We start from the raw sequence: 21,362 nt of genomic DNA, 5'->3' as shown, positions 1-21,362 counted from the left end.
AACAAAATACATAAAAATATGAATAAAAATAAATAACAAAAATTGAATGTTAATCAGAAATATTTAACAAAAAATAAACTAAATTGAAAAAAAAATTATTTAATCCATTATGTTGCGTCCTATGTTGCGATGAATGTGGCCCACACGAGCGACTCCCAGAAGTTGAGGAAACTTCGTGGCGCACACGGACTTTTGCCAAAGAAAGAGGAAGAAACACTAAAATAAATAAAAATGCAATAGCCCTTAGGGATTATTATTTAAACAGCCAACGGTGTTTACGTCTGCGCAGCGGCTTTTCCTTATTATTTTTTTTTTTTTTAGATATTAGTATGTATTCTGTAAAATATAACTTCCGGATAACTTACGAGTATTAGCAAGTTTTAGCCCTTGTTATTTTTGAGATTCATTAGGTGATTCTATACATTTAAAACCAATAATCCGGTTTTGGATTTAATAATCATAATACCTGAACTTATTTTCCTTAGAGCCTAACTCGCCTTATTTTCTAAGAGCAGTGAGAAGGATCTAATGTAACACAAATATTTTGGTTAATTCCGTCGATTCGAATGAACGGTTTGTTAGGAAACATGCATCCAAAATTTTCCGTAACACATGTGTGATATAAATACCATCAAAATTTAAATTTTGTACTTAGACTCCTACATCATACACTTTTAAAATTGACATTCTGTATTAAAGAAATAACTCACGACACATTTGAAATTTTTCTTCATTGTCACAATTCAGAAAAACTAGTGCATTATCACTGTTACTTATATTAGTTGTAAAATTACAAAATTTAAATCTAAAAGCATTTTAGGTAGATTTCATAAGAAAGCTACCTATTGTAATGGGTCCCTTGATTAGACTTCCCGAAAATTTTTGACATATCTTCGCGTTTCAAATCCCCCATACTTCAAAACCACCTTCAGCTCAAAAGTATATATATAAATTTAGATATTATTTATATATTATACGTTTAGATATATATTTCACTTACTTATAGACACGATAATTGCTGTAATTTTGCGCTAATTACTCTCAAATTGTTCCTTAAAAAATAAGTCGTCCAAAAATCTCGATCGAGTTCGTTAACGGCCAAAATCAGGCCATGGGGGTGAAAATAAGGGGACTTTTTCGAAAAGAACAAAATATCGCTATAACTTTCTTATTAAGTAAAATATCGAATTCGTTTAAAGTTTCTATTATTCTTTGGATAACGGCCTAAAACCTCTCTAAGTAAAGTTTTTTGATATTACCAACCATTGGCCCACGGGGTGGAAAAAATGGGGTTTCGAAGACAAAAAAGAATCATACCTTCCTTAATAATCACAGCATCGAATCGGTTTAAAGTGGTCGTTAGTCCTGTAAATATTACCTAAAACGTTTGTCCGAAACAAGTTTTGATATGACCAATTCTTTTTTTTTTGTTTGTTTGTTTTTTTTTTTTGTTTTGGGTCGAAAAACGCCTAAGCGTTTCATCGCCCGGAATTTTTATTAATAAAAGGGTAAAGTAGCTCCAAAATAATAAAACTTATAAGGTGAAAAATTAATATTAATCATATAATAAAAATTTATTAAAACAAAAGTCAAAAAAGTGAAATAAAACTCAAAACTAATATCGCGGACGAAGTCTTTGATGACCAACTCTTACGGCAAGGGATGACAAAAATGTAGCTGGAATTGTAAGATGGGCCTTGTCGTTTGCTAAACATGTGAAACTTTTTTTCACTTACAACCATTATCGAATTGAGTAAATTTGAAGTTTTAATTAACTTTAAGGTGGAAATCTTTTTTATCCCCCTACTTAGCACCGGTGAAATCTACCTCTGCCTTCCAGCGTGCCGAAAGGGATTTTTTTTTAGGTTTGGCGTAAATCTGCTTTGTTAAGTTGGTAATAACCAAATAAGAATTGCCCCGGGAGGGGAATTTTTGAGGTGGAGGTTTAGTTGGTAGGGCGCAGGTTAATACACACACATAAACAAGATCTTGCGGAACGTGTTAGCGAGTCCATCACTCTGTCCGTAATTGGAATCCCTCCCCTCACCAAGGAAAAAATAAAGACTTGCAGACAATATTTATAGGGAATTTAATTATGAGAAAATTGATTTAATTTAAGTTAATAAAAATCGAATAAAAGCTTTAAATTAGAATAATTCTATATACCCATGTTTTTATGTTTGGTATTTATAGAGTAAAATAAAAAACTAGTTTCTTAAGTAAATATTCTGCTTTCCATTGGGGTGATTAAAACCAATATAAAACCTTGCACAATTTTTTCAACAGGAAGTTTTACTTTATATACGCTGTGTAAATACTTTCTGATAGTGTTACATAAAATTGTTTATGTATTTATTTTCTATTACTATTATCTTATCGTCATTTTATATTTTAATTATTAGGTTTTTAATTTTCTTTTGTTTTATATATAGAATAATTCCTCATTACCTACCTATAATGGTTGTTTAAATATCTAAATAAGTATCTAGTTTTACATTTTAATCGTTTTTTTTTGTTTTTTTTATAAATTGGGCTTAGAAAAGTAAAAATTTATCATAAATACAATTTATTACTCTAAAAGTATTTAATATAACGTAAATAATAATAACAACGATTATAAATATATATAAAACATACAAAATAGTATTTAAAATAAAAAGGCAAAATTGATTTAATGACAATTAAATTATAAACTCCAAAATGCCGACCAATTTACTAAAAACGTTATAATGACTGATAAGAATTAATATCGCATTAACAATAAGATAACAATAGAAAAATTTTAAATTCATAAAATTCCGCACGTATAATTACTTTTACTATTTACAAAATATCTATTCTACACTTTATGGATGAATGGAAGGAATACTGTCACTTCCATTTTACATTATAAATAGTTCCCCTAATGGCTTATTGGTTTTCAACCACTGTCCGAGATGGAATACCTATGACGCACTCTTCGGCCGTCGTTACCACACGTTTACTGTTATCGCAGCTGCATCAAACTCGGGCTTGCAAAACTACTAACTCTGTCCGGAACGCAAGGATGGCGGGAGTTTATTATTTCTCCCTATAGATCGCAGATCCTGGACAAAGTCCCTTGCTATTATGTCTTTCTATTATCGGACGGGTTATTGGTTTTTTAGTGTGGTTAATCCTGATTGGTGTCTTAACTTTAAGACCATGAGCATTCTGTATAAAGGTGAGTGCGAGGCTATTATGCTATACGCTGCGCCTGTTGGGCGGAGAGGCTAAAATATAAAAGTTATCCGGACATATTATTATAGGCTCAACGCCTATTATTGTAACGGTAATGGGTGGTTACCGTACTATTTTACGAGAGGCAGTCGTGGTGATTGCAGGCGTGAAACCGGTAGACTTGATTGTGTCTGAGAAGCAGCAGCGGTATGTTACTAAGAAGTCCGGTGAGTTGACTTCGGTTAAAGTTCGAGAAATTGAACAACGTGGCAGTACCTTGTGGCAGGCCAGGTGAGATGAGACAGAGGGTGGACATTATACGCATGATCTCTTTCCAAATGTTATTGGTTTGCGGAACGCCTCTTGGGTGCACCCTAATATATACGTGACGCAATTTATTTCCGTCCATGGTGCTTTTAGAGACAGACTGCAGAAATTCGGCCTAGTAGATTCTGGGATGTATCCTCAGTGTGGGATAATTGGACACCTACCATGTTCTTTATGAGTGCTCGAAATACGAGTTAATGCGTACGGTGACCATCTGTCGGCTAGATCTTATCGGGTCGGCGTTGGATCTCCATGTAAACTGGAGGAGCCAGGCCGAATGGGCAATAGTGTAGAGTTTTGTAGTGTACTTAGCAAAGGAAGGGATTTCTGAGGGGATCTAGAGCTCTGCTTAGATTTCTCTTTTATTCTGCTTTTTTTGTTGATAAATTATGTTTTATTTTGTTTCAATGTTACTGTGTCGTTATTGTTCCGTGTAATATTTTTATGTTTCGTGTTGTGTGTTGAATTCACTTTAATTTCTACGGGCAGGTAGTTAAATTCCTTTGTTAGTTAGGTATTTTCAGTCTTGCTTAAGACTCGGTGAGATGTTTTGTTTTGAGTTCATTAACTAGTAGTACACCGATGGGACTCGTGGCATTCGCATCGGTGGCATCCTAACCGAGGCGGACTGGATATGTCAAAAGTTTTCGAAGATGATCTCCGGTAAAGCCCATAAGGGCTCGGAATGGAGCGGGTGGCTGAGGGTGTCTTCCCCTATGAGGTCAGGATGGTTATTTAGTGGCGATTATAAATTTTTTCATGTTTTATTTATGAATGGATTTGGTGATTTGCGTTCCTATCCTATAACTCTGCCCGCTGGTCCCCCCGGCAGTATTTATATTTCCTGGCCTGCCGAACCAGTACCCGTTTCATTCTTTTCATTGTCCGCACTCTTACGTTATTCTGTAAATTCTTTCCCGATTTGGTATTCTTTCTCGTCGGACAACAGCTTTTGGAGGTGCCATTGTATTACAAAGAACAAATTGTTAAACGGACTCGTTATTCTCAGAAAAGAATCCCTTTTAGTTCTTTCTAGATTCCTCTTTATTTATTTTTTCTTTCTTTCTTTTTAAATGAAAAAACTCGTTACACTGATCCCGTTACAATATTTTATGTTCTCGGACGAAAAGGTTTGTTTATCAGTTTTAAACGTGAAAATTATACACAATAATATTTGACTGTTTTTAACTGTTTTGTATTCAGAGTTATAGTTTTAAGAAATGAAAATTTTAAGAAAAGAGATTACCTAGAGGTGTGAATAAAATGATGGTTGTATCATAATACTATTCAACCTAATATTTATCCTTCCTTTATATTATAAACTAAGAATTGGGTACGATTTTTCCGCCAATCGTGTAAATGGACAAATTATATTAAAAATTGAATAAAAAATCAGTTTTTTCACTCTCGAGAAATATCCGTCGAATGAAAAAAAATTACAACAATTTTTTTTTTTTTTGTTTTTTAAGCGCTACGATTTTTTTCATTAACATTTTTTTTTTGTGAAATCAATAAAAGGGATTTTCTCTTTTCTTTTGTAAGAAAAGAGAAAACGCATAAAAATATTAGGTTTCAGGCTTTCATTGTCAAAGAAACGTAGTTCAAGTAAAACATTTATAAGTAAAGTTAATCATGCTTGTCCTTAAATTGTAGAGCTTGGAAAGACGAACAAAATTTGTTGTAAATTTTTCGTTCATATGACGAATATTTCTGGAGATATACGTAAAAAACTGATTTATTGCAACATTACCTCTACCCGGGGCTATTGGTCCCCAATTACCTGTCTTTATTATATATTTGATGACATGAAAGGAAATAAATAATGGATCAACTTTTTCTCTAGATAATTGAGGATAATTACTAATATTTAGTGGCACGAATTTTCTAAAATAGAAAATCGTTTACAGTTTAGTAAAGCGTATATACAGTACTTATGTTACTTCAAAGAATATCTGTCGGCTACAAATAACTTATGTCAATAAAAATTTATTTATTTTTTTATTATTGCGTGAGTGGCATTGATTATCCGTTTTCTATTTTGTTTTTAGTAAAGGAAAATTATAAGAAAATGATGTAGACACAATGATATATTTTAATTTTTATTTAAAAACTATAATTTCAGTAACATGCAATAGTATTTTGTGTATTTTTTTTTAAAATTAAATTGTAACCTCTGTTTTTTTTTTTAATTCTATAATTTTGAATGTAGAAATATTTTTACAGACTGAGAATAATTTTTTATCGACTTAAAGATTGATTGACAAATTATATATTTATTTATTCATAAATTATATATGATTTGTATAACCTTGAAAGAAGAGCTTCTTACTTTTGTCAATAATATTGTTGGTGTTTTGCTTAAGGATATATTTTTTAATTGTAACTGTCATCACATTTATTTCAATTTCAATTTTTTTTTTCTTTAAGTGGATATCAAAGGGTAAAAAAAGCTTTCAAAAACAATCACATGACTTTCACATTATTTCCTTGAATTAATAAAAATTCAAAAAAAAATTTATTCCATTCAGTTTGTTAACATCCATTGCAGATTATATAGTTAACTAAAAAATACAGTGCATCATTTTATCGTACACATCATGAAATTATGTACCATAATTCTACCATTGACTGTAATACAGAGATACTCACAATTGATTTGATTCATGGATTGTAGTTATGCACAATTAGTAATGTCATACAGCAAATTATGGAAATGTCCACCATTTTTCTGAAGACAGGTCCAAACCCTTTGCACCATATTTTTTGTCACCCTTCATAGGAAATCAGGGCTAATGGAATTCTTCTCTGCACTAATGGCTCAATCCAAGTCTTGTAGAGTACGTGGGTTTGCTCATATACATTTCCTTTCAAAAACCCCAGAGAAAGAAGTCTGGTGGATGATAAGTAAGGGGAATGAGGGGGCCACAAACCTTTGAGATCATGTGATCACCAAACATTTCTTCCAAAAATTCTATGGAGTTTTTGGATGTATGGAATGTTGCCTCATCTTTTTGCAGATAACAATTGTGTTCATGAGGCTAGAGAAGAAAACCCACCAGGTTGGTCTAGTGATGAACGCGTCTTCCCAAATCAGCTGATTTGGAAGTCAAGAGTTCCAGCGTTCAAGACCTAGTAAAGACAGTTGTTACTTTTATACGAATTTGAATACTAGATCGTGGATACCGGTGTTCTTTGCTGGTTCAGTTTCAATTAACCACACATCTCAGGAATGGTTGAACTGAGACTGTACAAGACTACACTTCATTTACACTCATACATATCATCCTCATTCATCCTCTGAATCAGTACCTGAATGGTAATTCCCAGAGGCTAAACAGGAAAAAAGAAAAAGAAAGGCTAAAGAAGACCTACAAGTTGCATAATAATATCCTGGTATGCTGGACTGTCAAGGGTTTCATAAAAAAAAATCGGGCAAACTATTTGTCGTTGAGCAATTATATACCCCCCCCCCCCCGTACCTTCTGTGATTGCAGCAGTGATTCATGTAAGATGTATGGATTTTGTGTTGTTCACAAATCCAATATCTGTTGTTCTGACTATTGATATGACTACTAAAGTGAAAATACATCTTATCACTAAAAAACACATTATCCAGTATGCCTATCCCATTACTTCCCTCCTGCTTGATAAATGACTGGAAGTACCTCATTCTTTTAACAGTGTCTGAGGTTTTCAGTTCCTGTACACAATGTATTCGGTCTTTATGTAGACCTAATTTTTTTATGGCAATTTATGCACTTCTGTATGAACTTCCTGTTGGCAATGATAATTTACGCAAACTATTTCTTGAAGACCATGTTATTACCCTCCCTGGCAGCCTTATCATGATAATTACTGCTTTGATCTTTGTCAGTATAATAAACAGTACACAAATCCGGTAATCTTACAAAACAAATTCTATAATATTAAAAATCACATGAATCCTGATGTTATATTTAATATGGACAGTTCTAGAAATGTTGATTCTGTTGAATGTGGTTTTGTGGTTGGCAACAGAACATGCATGTTTGGCCTTCCCAGCATCACAAGTATTTTCGTTGCAGAACTCTATGCCATTAATAAGGCCTTACATATAATTAGCAAAAAATTAGACTGCCAACTGACAGTGCACCACATCCTCGTGAATAGTATCTGTTATGTGGCATTGCGTCACAAGTTTAAGCTGGGGGCTAACATTTGAACTATTCTAGGAGATGCAGAAATGTTTTTATATTACGTTTTACAGTTTCTTAGGGCTATCTGTTTATATTCAATAATTTAAATTACTGTAATGTGTATCAGCTATTCATGCCAATTACCATACAGCAGTTTGAAAGTCTAGTATTTTAATTGAGGCAAAAAATGTGATATATGTTTGTTTACTACAACAAACAGATTGTGGCTAGGGGATGATAATGCAAAGCGTTTTTTGCCCAGATAAAACCTAAAAAAAAAGTTAAAAACAAAAAAAACTAATTGAGAATGGAGGATTATACACCATTAAAAAGCAAGCAGTGTCTGTGATAAACGATTAAAAAAATCTGAATTTTCAGCATATCATTCAACGTGTACATAAATTTACTTTGTAATTGTTTTTGTATATCTACTATCTTCATTTATTTTACCTTAACATTATTTCATGTATTTGTACATTAAATAATTAATACTTATTTAAAGTATTGCTACAAATTTTTATAACTGACAGTTATATTTTTAATAAAAAAACACCAATTAGATTTTTAATTACATATTATACAATAGAAATATAGTGAGTGTTAATTATTATTAATCTCATACTATTTATAAAAAAAAAAAAAAAGCTCTAACGATTTGTTAAAATATTTGATTAATAAATAATAAAGCTTGAAGTAATTGTTGAATTAACAGTTGATTAGTATAAAAAAAGCAATGATAGCAATAAATTTGCACATATGTTTAGGCATGAGATAGTCGATAGTATGATATGCTCCATGTAGTGAACAATGAAGCCCTCAATGAGATGTTACTGATTGAACGAACTGCGGACATCCTAATAAAGAACACCACATGCACCACTTATCCACCACTTATCAATATGCATTAATTTATTCCATCCTTAACCGTCCCTTAACTACCTTACACAATATGAGTTTATTTATATAAGTGGTGTATCAGTATATTTGCCATTCTATTAAATAATATAATAGAATTATATATATTCTAATTTATATAATAAAATTATATAATATAATACTATATGGTTTAACTAAATAAAATTTTGGCTGATGGTAATGATTAATAAATGTTTTGTGATATTTTGTATTACAGCCAACAAATGTGATGCTTGTGTGCTAATGTGAGTGTATATATATCTGTTAAAAATGTGAATGCAAGTATACTTTTACAGCTGGTTTGAATTCTGTTGGCAGTAATATCAGCTGTTACAAAAAAAAATTACAAAGCACTGTGTTAACAAAATACTAAATTTTGAACAAGTTATAGAGAGTTGCTCTTGGCAAGTTCCATTCTTTATCTTTGTGTGAGTGCTTGATTACTTTATGTTTAATTAAAATAAGTATTGTGATCAACATGTTTTGTTGGGTGATTTCAGTACTTTAAAATTAATTGTTTACGATTTCCTCACATGAAATATAAATGAATGATTTTTTTTTTTTAAAGAGGTCGTCTGTTAAGGTAATTAGCCAGAAGTAGACACTCACAATTAAATAATTGAGATAATTACAAATGCTCTTACACAAACAAGCATTCATTTTCTTGCTGTAAAAGTTCTATTTGTTTTATATAATATCTTCCAACACTTTTTGTTTCAGCTAAAAACAATAAAATTGCAAATGTTTACACTTAAACTTTATACACCAGAATTTTGAACATAAAATTAATTAATATTTATCAAATGATTTGATACAATCATACAACCCTGAACTTACTCTATATAAACGTACTGCTACCTACTTCATCAGAATTTTTGAAGGTGAGCTTGATTCGAGATTATTTTGCCTTTGTTTGACTTGACTTGTCTACTGTTATTATTTTTTTATTGCTTTTCCACATTCCAGTTACTCTCACTTGAATTACTTTCAACTTATGAATATTTATATCTGATATTTTATAATATATATATATATATATATATATATATATATATATATATAGTGATTTCTGTGAATCTGCTACTCTTTCGTAAAAAAAAACCTATTGAACTGATTGAGCTGAAATTTTTGCATGAACACAGTTTTTACACCTGAAAAAACATACTATTGCCATTAAAAATGTTTCACCATTTCAAGACAGTAACCATTTTAGTGGCTTGCAATAACAACCGGATTATGTGCAACCGGTAAATTTAGTTTTACACCATTTTCATAGAATCAAAAATTACATATTTAAGTACGTTTTTTCTTATAACTTTGTCAGGTTTATAATTTTTTATTATCTTTTCTAAATTTTCCACTTCTGGTTTTTTTATATCCATCTTGGTCTATTGTTTTTTTTTTGTGTTTTTTTTTAATGGGAATCCCTTTACACCTTAGTTATGTTCTCTTTTTGATTTTGTTTGCTTCTGCTTGAAATATGTAAATAATATTAATTCTTCCAATCTTCATAGTGGAGTGATATTTTCTCTGAAATTCATTTGGAAAGTTTAAGTTTGAATTCCAGTCAAAACATTCTCACATGCTGCAAAAAATTTCCACATTGCATTTGCCTGAGTGGTTTGGTATCAGAAGGGCATCCAACCATAAAAAAAAACATAAAATTCCATGCACCTAACTTTAGAAAAACTTAGAAGAAAGGGATGTTAAAAAATTGTTTATTTAGATTTAATTTTCTACAAATTAAAACTTGAATTATTATGCAGTTTTGTGTAGAATGTATTCTTTTAATTAAATTTTGTAAAGTCTCTATTTGTGTAGCCTATAATTATATCTTTCCAACTGAGTACAGATATTATACATAATGGATTGTTTCCTAGAGAAGGGATACATTATTTTGTTACTTTACTTATCTGCCTTGTTTCTTATGACTATGAATATAAATCATGTGAGTAAAGCTTTTATTAATCAGAAATGATTTCTTTGAGATAAGGATCTTCATGAGACATATCTTCATGTAGAGGAATATCTCTAAAGTAAAGAACGCTGGGAAATTTCTCTCCTTAAGGTTGGCGAACCTGTGACGTTCATGGCCACGTTAGTAATGTATACACTGAATTGTTGTCTGTAAGTTGTCGCGTTGCAGTATCTTTGATTACGTGTGAGTTATTAGTTATAAAACAAATAGGAAAATCGATGTTGCCCCCGACTGTGTAATACATGGAGTCATACGTTTTTAAACCATCAAAACGTTAAGCCGGCTGAAATTCATAAGAGTTGGTTGCTGTGTTCAGTGATAATGTAATAAATGAAAGAAACGTCCGAAAAGAGTGTGAACGGTTTAGAAAAAACAGAATTAATGTGCATGATGAAGAATGTTCGGGGAGGCCCATGATAATTACGGAGGACTTGTTGAAACGCGTCGATGATGAAATCAGAAAAGATCGTCGCTCAACGATTTTCGACCTGGCCCTTCGTTTTCCAGATGTTTCAAGAGCTGTTATCGGTCGCATTGTTCATGACTATTTAGGCTTCAGGAAGGTTTGTGCAAGTCGGGTGCCGCATGTCTTGCCGGAACATCTCAAAAAATTCCGAATCGGATCTGCTTTGGAATTTTTAATGCGCTACACAGAAAAAGTTGATAAGTTCCTTAATTTGATTGTTACCGGCGATGAAACATGGATTTTGTATTACACGCCAGAGAGAAAAAGGCAGTCAAGTGAATGGGGTCATTCTCAATCACCAACAGACCAACGAAGGTCAAGCCACAGCCATTTGGAGGAAACTGATGGCCACAGTCTTTTGGGATCGGTTTGGCAAATTGCTGATTGATTTCATGCCACGTGGTACGACTATAAATGCAGTAGGCTACTGCGAAACTCTACGTAAGTTACGGCGCGCCATTCAAAATGGCGACCTGAGCGGCTGACCGAGGCGTCATCCTGCGGCACGATAATGCACGTCCACATGTTGCGGGTCCGAAACGTGATTTACTGAGAACGTTTGGATGGGAAATCTACGATCACCCACCATATAGTCCGGACTGGTTGTATGGGAAATTGAAATAATTTTTGAGTGGCAAGCAATTCATGGGTGACGATGAACTTAAAAATGCTGTTAATCAATAGCTAAATGGACTGGCGGCAGAAGAATACGACTAGGGTATATTGAAGCTGGCGTATCGCTACAAATGCCTTAATTTATGTGGCGATTATATAGAGAAATAGTTTAAGGTATGTAGTTTAAGAGAAATAAAAAATATTTATAAAGTTTTCAGAATAAATCTTTTTACAATGAAATAGTCTTTACTTTAGACATAACTTCTAGTACATCCTGTTCCCGTGATGAACAGTGTCATTTGTAGCGCTATCAGCTGTATTTCAAAAAAGTGGCTTGGTAATACTCATTAAAAAGTTACAGAAGCAATAGGAAAACGCTTTATTTCTCATCTATCTGAGGAAGCCTGGCATGAGATACTCGTTATCTTTTGCAACGGCTGTAGAGTTTTTGTGAGTTGCTTTATCTCATGTCAGGTCGCTGGTGTTCTTTGGTGGTTCGGTTTCAATTAACTACACATCTCAGGAATGGTCATTCCAACTCCGTAGGGGGAAGACACCCACCTTGTGACAATACCGGTCGCCACACCACTCCCACCATTCCAAGCCCTGAGAAGCTTTACCGGGGGTTTAGGACCTCTAACTGATTGCATCTCACAGTCATCAGCCAGGCCTCGGTCGGGATGCCACCGATGTAAATGCCTCGGCAGACATTTTCATCAGTAAATACATATCAAATTTCGCCTTCACGTAGGCATCAAACGGACATCTTCACATCCAGCCCAACATGATTCCCTCAAACTAACTAACCGAAACCGCCGAAGCGCGAACCCCGCGCCTAGTACAGATTTGACAACACCATTCGTGACTGTGAATGCCTCAGAAAACGATCGAGTTAAAAGTTAAATCAGTGCTACACTCATACCAATCCAAATTGTGTTTTTCGCAACGTAGAAATTCAGACCTACACCCAAATAAGTCGACCAGTTTAGGTCACCTAACAAGGGGAACGCAACCTCATTCCTGTCCGCGCAGGAGCCAGGGACAAATCCCGCACCCCAACCAGGTCCCATCGTGGTGTCTTGCGTGGCATTACCAAGTCACGATAAGGACCGCCACCGGCGAAGGGAAGCCACACCTCCGGTCGCACGGGTACCATACCCTGGAAGTGCAGCCACCCCCACCAGCGGGAGCCCCAAATCGATTCACAAACAATACCAATATAACCGTGGCACGATTCCAATATGCCTACCTCCAACCAATCCAATGCCTAAGCCGGAACCCTAGCCACCCGGAATCCTACTTCGATCGAGAACCTCGATTAATCTCCCTCTGCAGACCTACACACCGCAAGGGCGTAAAGAAAACCAGCCACTATAGACCATTCCTCGCGGGTTATCCAGTTGATATGGACCAGAAAGGAATGTATTTTCTCAAGTTTCCTAACAACTCGTTAACGTTCGACCTCGTATCAGGGACAGATGTAGAGGACGTGGTCCACTGTATCATCAGTCCCGCAATCCGGGCATTGACTCGAATCCACCAAACAAAACTTAGCCAAACTCAACCGAAAGTCACCATGCTCGGAAAGAAACTGTGTGATATACCGATCGGGGGAGACCCATATAATCGCACCTAAATTAGACACTATAGGAAATATACCGTGCGTGCAGCGACCTGTGGGGGATTCATCCCACCTGACCTACCAAGACGCACGGCCCCGGTCTTCAATCTCCTGCTCATTGGAGAAAGTAAATTCAACTGTTTTGTAGAAAGTAGAAAAAAAATATTTTCACTTCTTCATTTTCCTCAATATACCCGGCACAGGTAGCTTATTGTTCTTGGGAATGGTGTTGTTATTTATTCATATTAGATCACTTATATCAGTGTAAATGAAAAGTGATGGGTATGTTTGCCTTATAAAATAAAAACAATTTTGAATATTATTAATTTATTTCTTTAAATATTTAAAATTTCATTTATTATAGTATTTAAATTAAACAAAGGGTAATCAATCATTTTTTTAATTGCAATTATTTTTTTACTCAAGTAACAGGTTGTCCGTGACATAGAAATAATAAATTGTCTATGTCAACAATTTTTATTATGAAAAGTATGTCATTGTAATAAATTAACGGGGTGAAATGTAGTATCCTATTTTTAAGTAAGATTAACATGTGTATTCACTAATATGTATTTCAAGGTTATTAAATAACTTTGAAAAACCAGCTGTGAAAATTAACTTTGAACGTAAAGAATGAATACAATTTTTTCATACTCATATAACTGAATTTAATAAATAGCTGTAAAGATTCATACAATATTAAAGAAGTAGTGGGTCACTACTAGAGAATGGCAAGGTTGTTATCTTTTACTGTTTTTGTCTCAATGTAAGTACTTGTTCTTCAAATCAATATATTTTTGAAGGCTATTCAAGTCATTTTTGTTACCATCTGTATTTCAGTTTAATGTATTTAAACTGGCTAATTTGCAAAATGAAGACTTATTGATAAGAATATCTCTACTTATTTTTATACACATTAAACAAAACAGGTAGTAAAATAAACTTAAAACTATAATAAAATAAATTTTTTAAAACTACTAAAAAATTATACTTTTTTAAAATTCTGTTTTAAATTTCAAGTTTTTAAAAATTTAGGTTTAGAAATCTGGTGGTAGTTTGTTTTCAATTTGATGCCAATTTCTAAACATAATTTTAAACGGATTGAAAAAGTATTAGTTTTAATCTTTTTTTTTTTATTATTATTATTTTTTTTAAATTTTATTTGATTTTAATATTTGTTTAAACATTTCATATGAATACAAATATTTTTGTTTTATGAAAAAAGCACCCACAGAAAACACAATGAAAAAAAGGCTAGTCTTGATAAAAAGTTGAGAAAATGGATTCAGAGATACTGAGCATAAACTATGACAATATTGAATGTAAAACTATATATTATTATTATTATTTTGTTCTAAGTTTTTTAAAAATGTTTATTTATAATCCAATAATAAGCAAATACTGTTTTCAAATCATTGATATGGAAAGTAAACTGTTATTTGAAAAATCACCCATTTATCTGCAAGAAATTACAACAGACCCAACTAGATTTACTTTCTCAACAAAATATTAAGAAAAAATATATTAAAATTGTTCTGTTTGGTGAAAAGTAAAATAGAAAAATGCGTTAAAAAAAGTTATTTCAATTAATTGAATTGACAACCTCCATGTCTATTGAAATCATTTGAAAATATAAAAACTAATGTATCAGTGAATGATTTATTGGCATTTTTCCCATTTATTCTTAGGCTATCAACTCTATCTTTCTACCTTGAGGCAATTATCAACAAATATTTATATATATATATATATGGATGGTTAAATGCAGGTTACTTCATGGGATTTAAGAAAAAATACAATGAGTAAGAATTTTATTAAAAGATCTTTTTAAGTTTGTTTATAATGTTTAATTTTATTTTTATTGATCAATCAAAGAAATAATATAGACTTCTGTGAAATAATCTGTTATTAAAGTTGATTATTTTTGGGTGAGCCCCTAAAATAAAATCGAATTTAAATCTCTCTCATATTCTTTGTGTTCTACTAAGTGTATGGTAAACCTTTTAAGTTTAACTTTTTATATTTTTAAATGAGTTAATATTGAATTGAAATTTACTGCATACTCCTTTTAGGTCTTGTTAGACATACTATTCCAAGTAGAAATACTACAAATTGCTACTAAATATAGCAACTTAGTTGAACTCCCACACAATCTAACAGTTTGATTTGTACCACAGAGCCTTTCAGTTAATGAAAGGCTTGTTTTCCCATGACCTTTCAATTTCAGGATAGTATGGTATATAGAGCTTATATAGAAGGGTGATCAAACAACAAATGCTGGGTTGATTGAGCCATTCCTTTACTAACACAAGATTCATTAACTAAAATTTGTTTTAGCTGTTGAAAACTTATTTAATGAAAATCATTTTATCCTATTAACAAAAGAATTTCTACTTAAATTTCATTTTGGTAAATGAATAGTTAGAAATATTTAATAATATCCTTTTTGTAAGCTACTTAGTCATATTTTATTTAATTAAAGAAAATGATGTACGATTAGAATATTTTTAAAAGAGGACTGATTTTTCATTAATTTTATTTTATTTTAATATTTTTTTCTTAATTTGCTTTAATATTGCTAACAAAAGATACTCGCAGTAAAGAAACATCAACATTCTTATTTGCAGCATTATAACAAACTATGCTTCTAACTTACCCTGTTCAAATTTTTTCAATTTTAAATTGACCGTAACTCAAAGATGACAACCAATTTTCATAAAATTTTCAGATATACCATGACAGCATATCTAAATTTCAATAAAAATGATCAAGTAATTTTGAAGATTTTTGAGCCACAATGTTTTAGCCTTAAATTGGATGTAGCTCAAGAATGACTCAACCAATCTTCATCAAAATTTTCTCATCCACAACTTCAGATACACTACTGTAGCATATCTAAATTTAAAAAAAATTGATTATGGAGTTTTGGAGATTTTTGACCAACAAAATTTTATACATAGGCCTACACACACACACACACACACACACACACACACACACACACACACACACACACACACACACACACACACACACACACACACACACACACACACACACACACACACACACACACACACATATATATATATACATATATTATATATATACATATATACATATACACAACAAAACCCCAATTAAAGTGAGTGGTATTTTCATACCTCAAAATGCAAAGAAGATTAATTTTCACTTTCACCCCCTGCTCAAACCATGTAACCGAAATTAACACTGTACTTTTCTTTGAAAAGTCGTTAAAAAACAGGTGTGTTAAACAATTTTTTAAATAAATTAAAAAAGAGAATAAGTTGAGAATTGTTTATGAAAGATGAAAATTTATTATTAAATGCATTCTTTGATTATTAAACTATCATCTTCAGTAAAAACAAATAATAAAAAAAAAAACAGAAATAAAAACGTAAACTACCAAAAAAAAAAGAATAAAAACAAATTTATGAAAAAAAATGAACACTTGAAGAACTAAAATAAAAATAAAAACCCTTTTTGTAAATTGAACCAAATCCATAAAAAATTGCACTGAAAAGGAAAAAAAAATTCTTCCACTACACCTTCAATACAATCTTTGAAACTATTTTTTGAAGTTGGTGCCAATTTGAAATCTGCATCTCGTTCACTCATAATTCATTTAAAATTTGGCATTGATTTCAAAAAGTAAGTTTTTTAAGAGAGTATTGAAGGTGTAGAGGAAAAATCATTTTCTTTTTTATTGCAATTTTGATAAATTTATTTTATTTAATTTGGAGTTGATTCAATTTAAAAGAAACTATTTTATGGTTTTTAACTTTGTAATTTCGTTTAAATTTAATTATGGGCAGGCTTTCAAAATAGTCTTCAGTAAGAAAAAGACAAAAGAGAATTGTTTTTTGCCCATTAATTTTTTCCATTGATCTAATATTATTAAGCAACCATTACAATCTAATCTATCATTTAAAAAGTTAATCATCAAAATCACAACCTTTGATCAAAAGTTGTCCAGACAAACATAAAAATATATATGTGGAATTTACAACCTCTACTTTTTGAAGTCGATTAAAAATGACAAAAATTTATATACCACACGTCAAATATATAATAATATTGCTGCAACTGACAAATCCTGGAAAGCTGCCATATATGGAAGAAAGCTTCCAAATTATGTAATTCCAATTGATATAAAAAAATGCTGTTCTTTTACACAGAATAAAATTAGCTGTGGGGGACATGAGTATAAAAATACAAACATATACTTACATATCTGTCAGTGATGGTTTTGTAAACAGATCGGTATAGTCAAGATTTCAAATAGCAAGCTTTTAGGATCAAGCTGTGTAGTCTTATGATTACTTATAAGATATAGAGTAGCCACTGCTTTAATTCAATTTGATGATGACACCATTGATAATTAATTGTATGAAAAATGCAGATGGCTACATCTTGATTTTGCCTGTCAGTGTGACTTTTCATGCTACTAAAAGATATCGGGATGTTGAACTTCAAATGGATCCATTAATCCTAAGCTGGGTCGCAATGTTACATTCAGTAAAGCTGTGATCTTGGTAAAAATATTTTTGTGAAAGGCCAAGCATATGTTGCTCTAAACTAAGTGAAGAGCTTATAAGGAAGGATTCTTACTAAAATTTGTGTAATTTGGAACTAACAAAATACTAAAATAACTATATGACAAATCACTGGCAGAAATGTAAAGATTACAAATGCTGCCTAAGTAGGCAGCAAAAAACAATGTGATTTCTTTTTTAATAAAGCAATATGTATTTTTTATTTAAATGGATACTAACCAATCAGGGCTCACTTTGCTCATTCTTCCCTGCTAGCCAGGTGGATTTGTCCCCTGGACCCCTGGGCTCATTAAACTCATGCTTATGAGAACAATAATGATAAATAAAAATTAAACCCTGTTCAATTTATAAAAACTAGCAGGGTATTGTAATTTCTTCAGAAGAACAGTTTGGTCAGTACAGAACCTGAAAATCTTGAGTGGATCTGAAGATTGCGGGTTTGAAAATAGTCGGTCTCCATTTTAAAAATAGTAGTTACAGTTTACCTGTCCTTCATATGGGTAAAAATGTATTTTGCTCAGTTCTTAGCATTACCCGACAAACACTACTAGGAGGTGACCCATACTTCAATTCTCATTATTTAATTTTTTTATTTAATATAATTTTGAACAAATGTTTACTAATTAACTTAAACATTAGTTTCATTTAATGAGTTTTGAACAACCCAGAATTATACAGTATATATTTTGAACAGTATACATCACTGTTCTCCTTTCTGTTCATCTAGTGCCATGCAAATTGCTTTTAGAAAATTTATGAGCCAAGCTAAAGGTAATTTTTAAAATAAAATATAATAATGCATTTAGTTTTTCCAATTGAAGTGGGAAAACCCAATCAATACCACACTACTGATCATAATAATACTGAGTTATTAAATATAAAGATTGTACAACTACAAATTAAAAGATAGTTATTGTAATAGATTTTAAAGCAAGATTACATTGAAAATCCAGTTACAAAAGTGTTTTACTTAAAATTTAAAAGTAAACAGTAATCTCAGTTTTGGAAAAAATCATCCTCAGTTGACACTAAGGAAAGAGTATGCATAAGATAATAAATAAATAAATGAAAAAAGGAGAAATAACAATTCGAAGCAAGAATTAAGTGATAAACCTACAAAAACATAAAACGGTTACTTTAAATAGTTTTTATAGTAATAAGAATAAAAAAATATAACAAAAACTGTTATTGTCTTAGGGAGTAAACAGAAAAAATAATTAAGTCTAAAAACTGCTAAAATATCAACTTAAATTGCCCATAATTACTTAATGCAATGCAGGCCTACGTAATTTGGATTGATAAAAATTTACCTGAAGTAAGGTAAAGATAACATGAATCTTAAACCAAGGGAACATCCCTTCTCATGAATAAAATTTATTAGGGGAAACTAATAATCATACGAGGGAAAAAATTCACAAAATGTTTGTAATCAATCTTTGAACATAATTTATAATCTTCGTAACTAATCACCCTTTATTTACTGAAGACTTACAATCTTCATAATTTATAACCCTTCAATTTCTAATTTATAATCAACTGTGATCATTAAATTTGTAATTTATTACAAGAAGCCTGATGACTTAAACTGAATATGTTCAGTTCAGTAAAGCTTATTTCCTTGATGTCAAATAAAATTACACGTTTATTTTCATACAGAAATATTTTATTAAAAAGTGCTTCATTAGTATATAAAACTCATACTTTTTATTTGAATTGTCAACTTCTAGTGATTATTAAAGATATTCATAGTGATGAATACTGATAACAGGCACAAAAAAAAAAAAAAATTTTTTTTAAAATTGTACTTCCATTCCAAAAAGTGCTCTAAATAAACTACTGGCTAAGTGGATATACTGCATCAAAAGTACCCCCTCTCACCAAAAGGAGCTCTAGTGTAGCACTGACGTACAGCTGCTGTAGTCATCTGCTATGTTATGACATCACAGGTGAGCAGTAGAATTAAAAAAATTAATAGTATTTAAGTGTAAAAGGGTAATTAAAGTGGCCACTAGTACCACCATAGTCGTGCAAATGAAATGCGGTATGCATACACGCTTTACTTAAAATCATCAAATTAAATAAACAAAAAATAGTTAAGTAAAATGATAGTTTAAATTAAATTGAGTGTGTAAGCTGTGCATCAGAAAAAAGCCATTTGACAGGAAAGTTCTACAACTGTATTATCAGATTTTTTTTTTATTACAAACAATTTCTGCATTTTTATTAATTTATTATTTTTCCATTACTGTGGAACAATGAGTATAACATTAACAGGAATTATAATACACTGTATAGCAAAGAAATGAGAATATTAATTTATGATTTTCATTATCAGTCCCAAATTGTGTAAAGCATCTGAGATACAAGTCTAATGGAAAGAAAGTAACTGCTTTCAGCAAGTGTATGGTGTTCATAATACTTGAAATTACTGCCTTATTATATTCCATAGTACATTCAAGTCAATGAAAAAGACTATAAGAAACACTTCTTACTACCTCTAGTAAATCAGGTGTAGGACAGTTGTTATTCTTGAGGGTATCATTTCAGAAAACTGGAGTAATGTATTAGGATATCTACAACTTTTTGCTTAACTTATACATAGATAAAAACACACACACACACATATATATATATATATATATATATATACATTTTTTCAACGATTTTATAACGTCACAACAGACAGCAAACACCTCTAGCTCGGACAGGGTAAATTATAATGATCACTTGAACAAAAGAGCATTAGCATTTTAATTTTTAGTTGTCTAAATATTCAATACTTTGTGAATGATTAACACATAATTTCTTTTTTAAATCAGTGTTAATGATTATTTTATTTTCATTTAAAAGTGCGTTAAATTTAATGTTAGCATCTAATTAACACATTAAATTTCACAATACATTATTTGTAGTACGTTAATTGTTGTTGACCTTCATTAAGTGTGATAAAAGGAAAATTAACTGGTAAAAATTACAAAAACAAAAATTTACATAAAAATACTAATTAATGTTAATCAAAACTGATAAAGTTAATGAAGATATATTTATTTTTAAAATGGCTATAAATAACTGTAGCAAGAAATGACAAAAAAAATAAATCCCTGACTGGAGAGCACTCGGTATTTATCATAGTTCTATCTGTAGGTTAATGGTGAGATCTTCTAATATCTGGTAGGGTAGCTGCTTTGTTATTACAACTGGGGTATAAACCATAATTTTTATATATGTGGATTGAACTTACCTTTACTATTATGTGTAATAATATACAATATTACTTATTTAATAATAAACTTTTCTTTGCTTTAAAATATTCTCATTAATAATCCAAAGAATTGTTATTTTTCATGCTTGTCTTGTCTAATCTAACGTGAAAAAAGCAGATTAGAAATCCTGATCTGCAAAAAAATAATTTATCACAATTTGAAATTATAAATTAAAATACAACATATTTGTCTGATTTTTTAAAAATAAAAACAAAAGAATATATTAA

This window comes from Lycorma delicatula, chromosome 8 (assembly GCF_047948215.1).
Source record: "Lycorma delicatula isolate Av1 chromosome 8, ASM4794821v1, whole genome shotgun sequence".
NCBI classification, from domain to species: domain Eukaryota; kingdom Metazoa; phylum Arthropoda; class Insecta; order Hemiptera; family Fulgoridae; genus Lycorma; species Lycorma delicatula.
Note: the sequence above shows the minus strand (reverse complement) of the source record.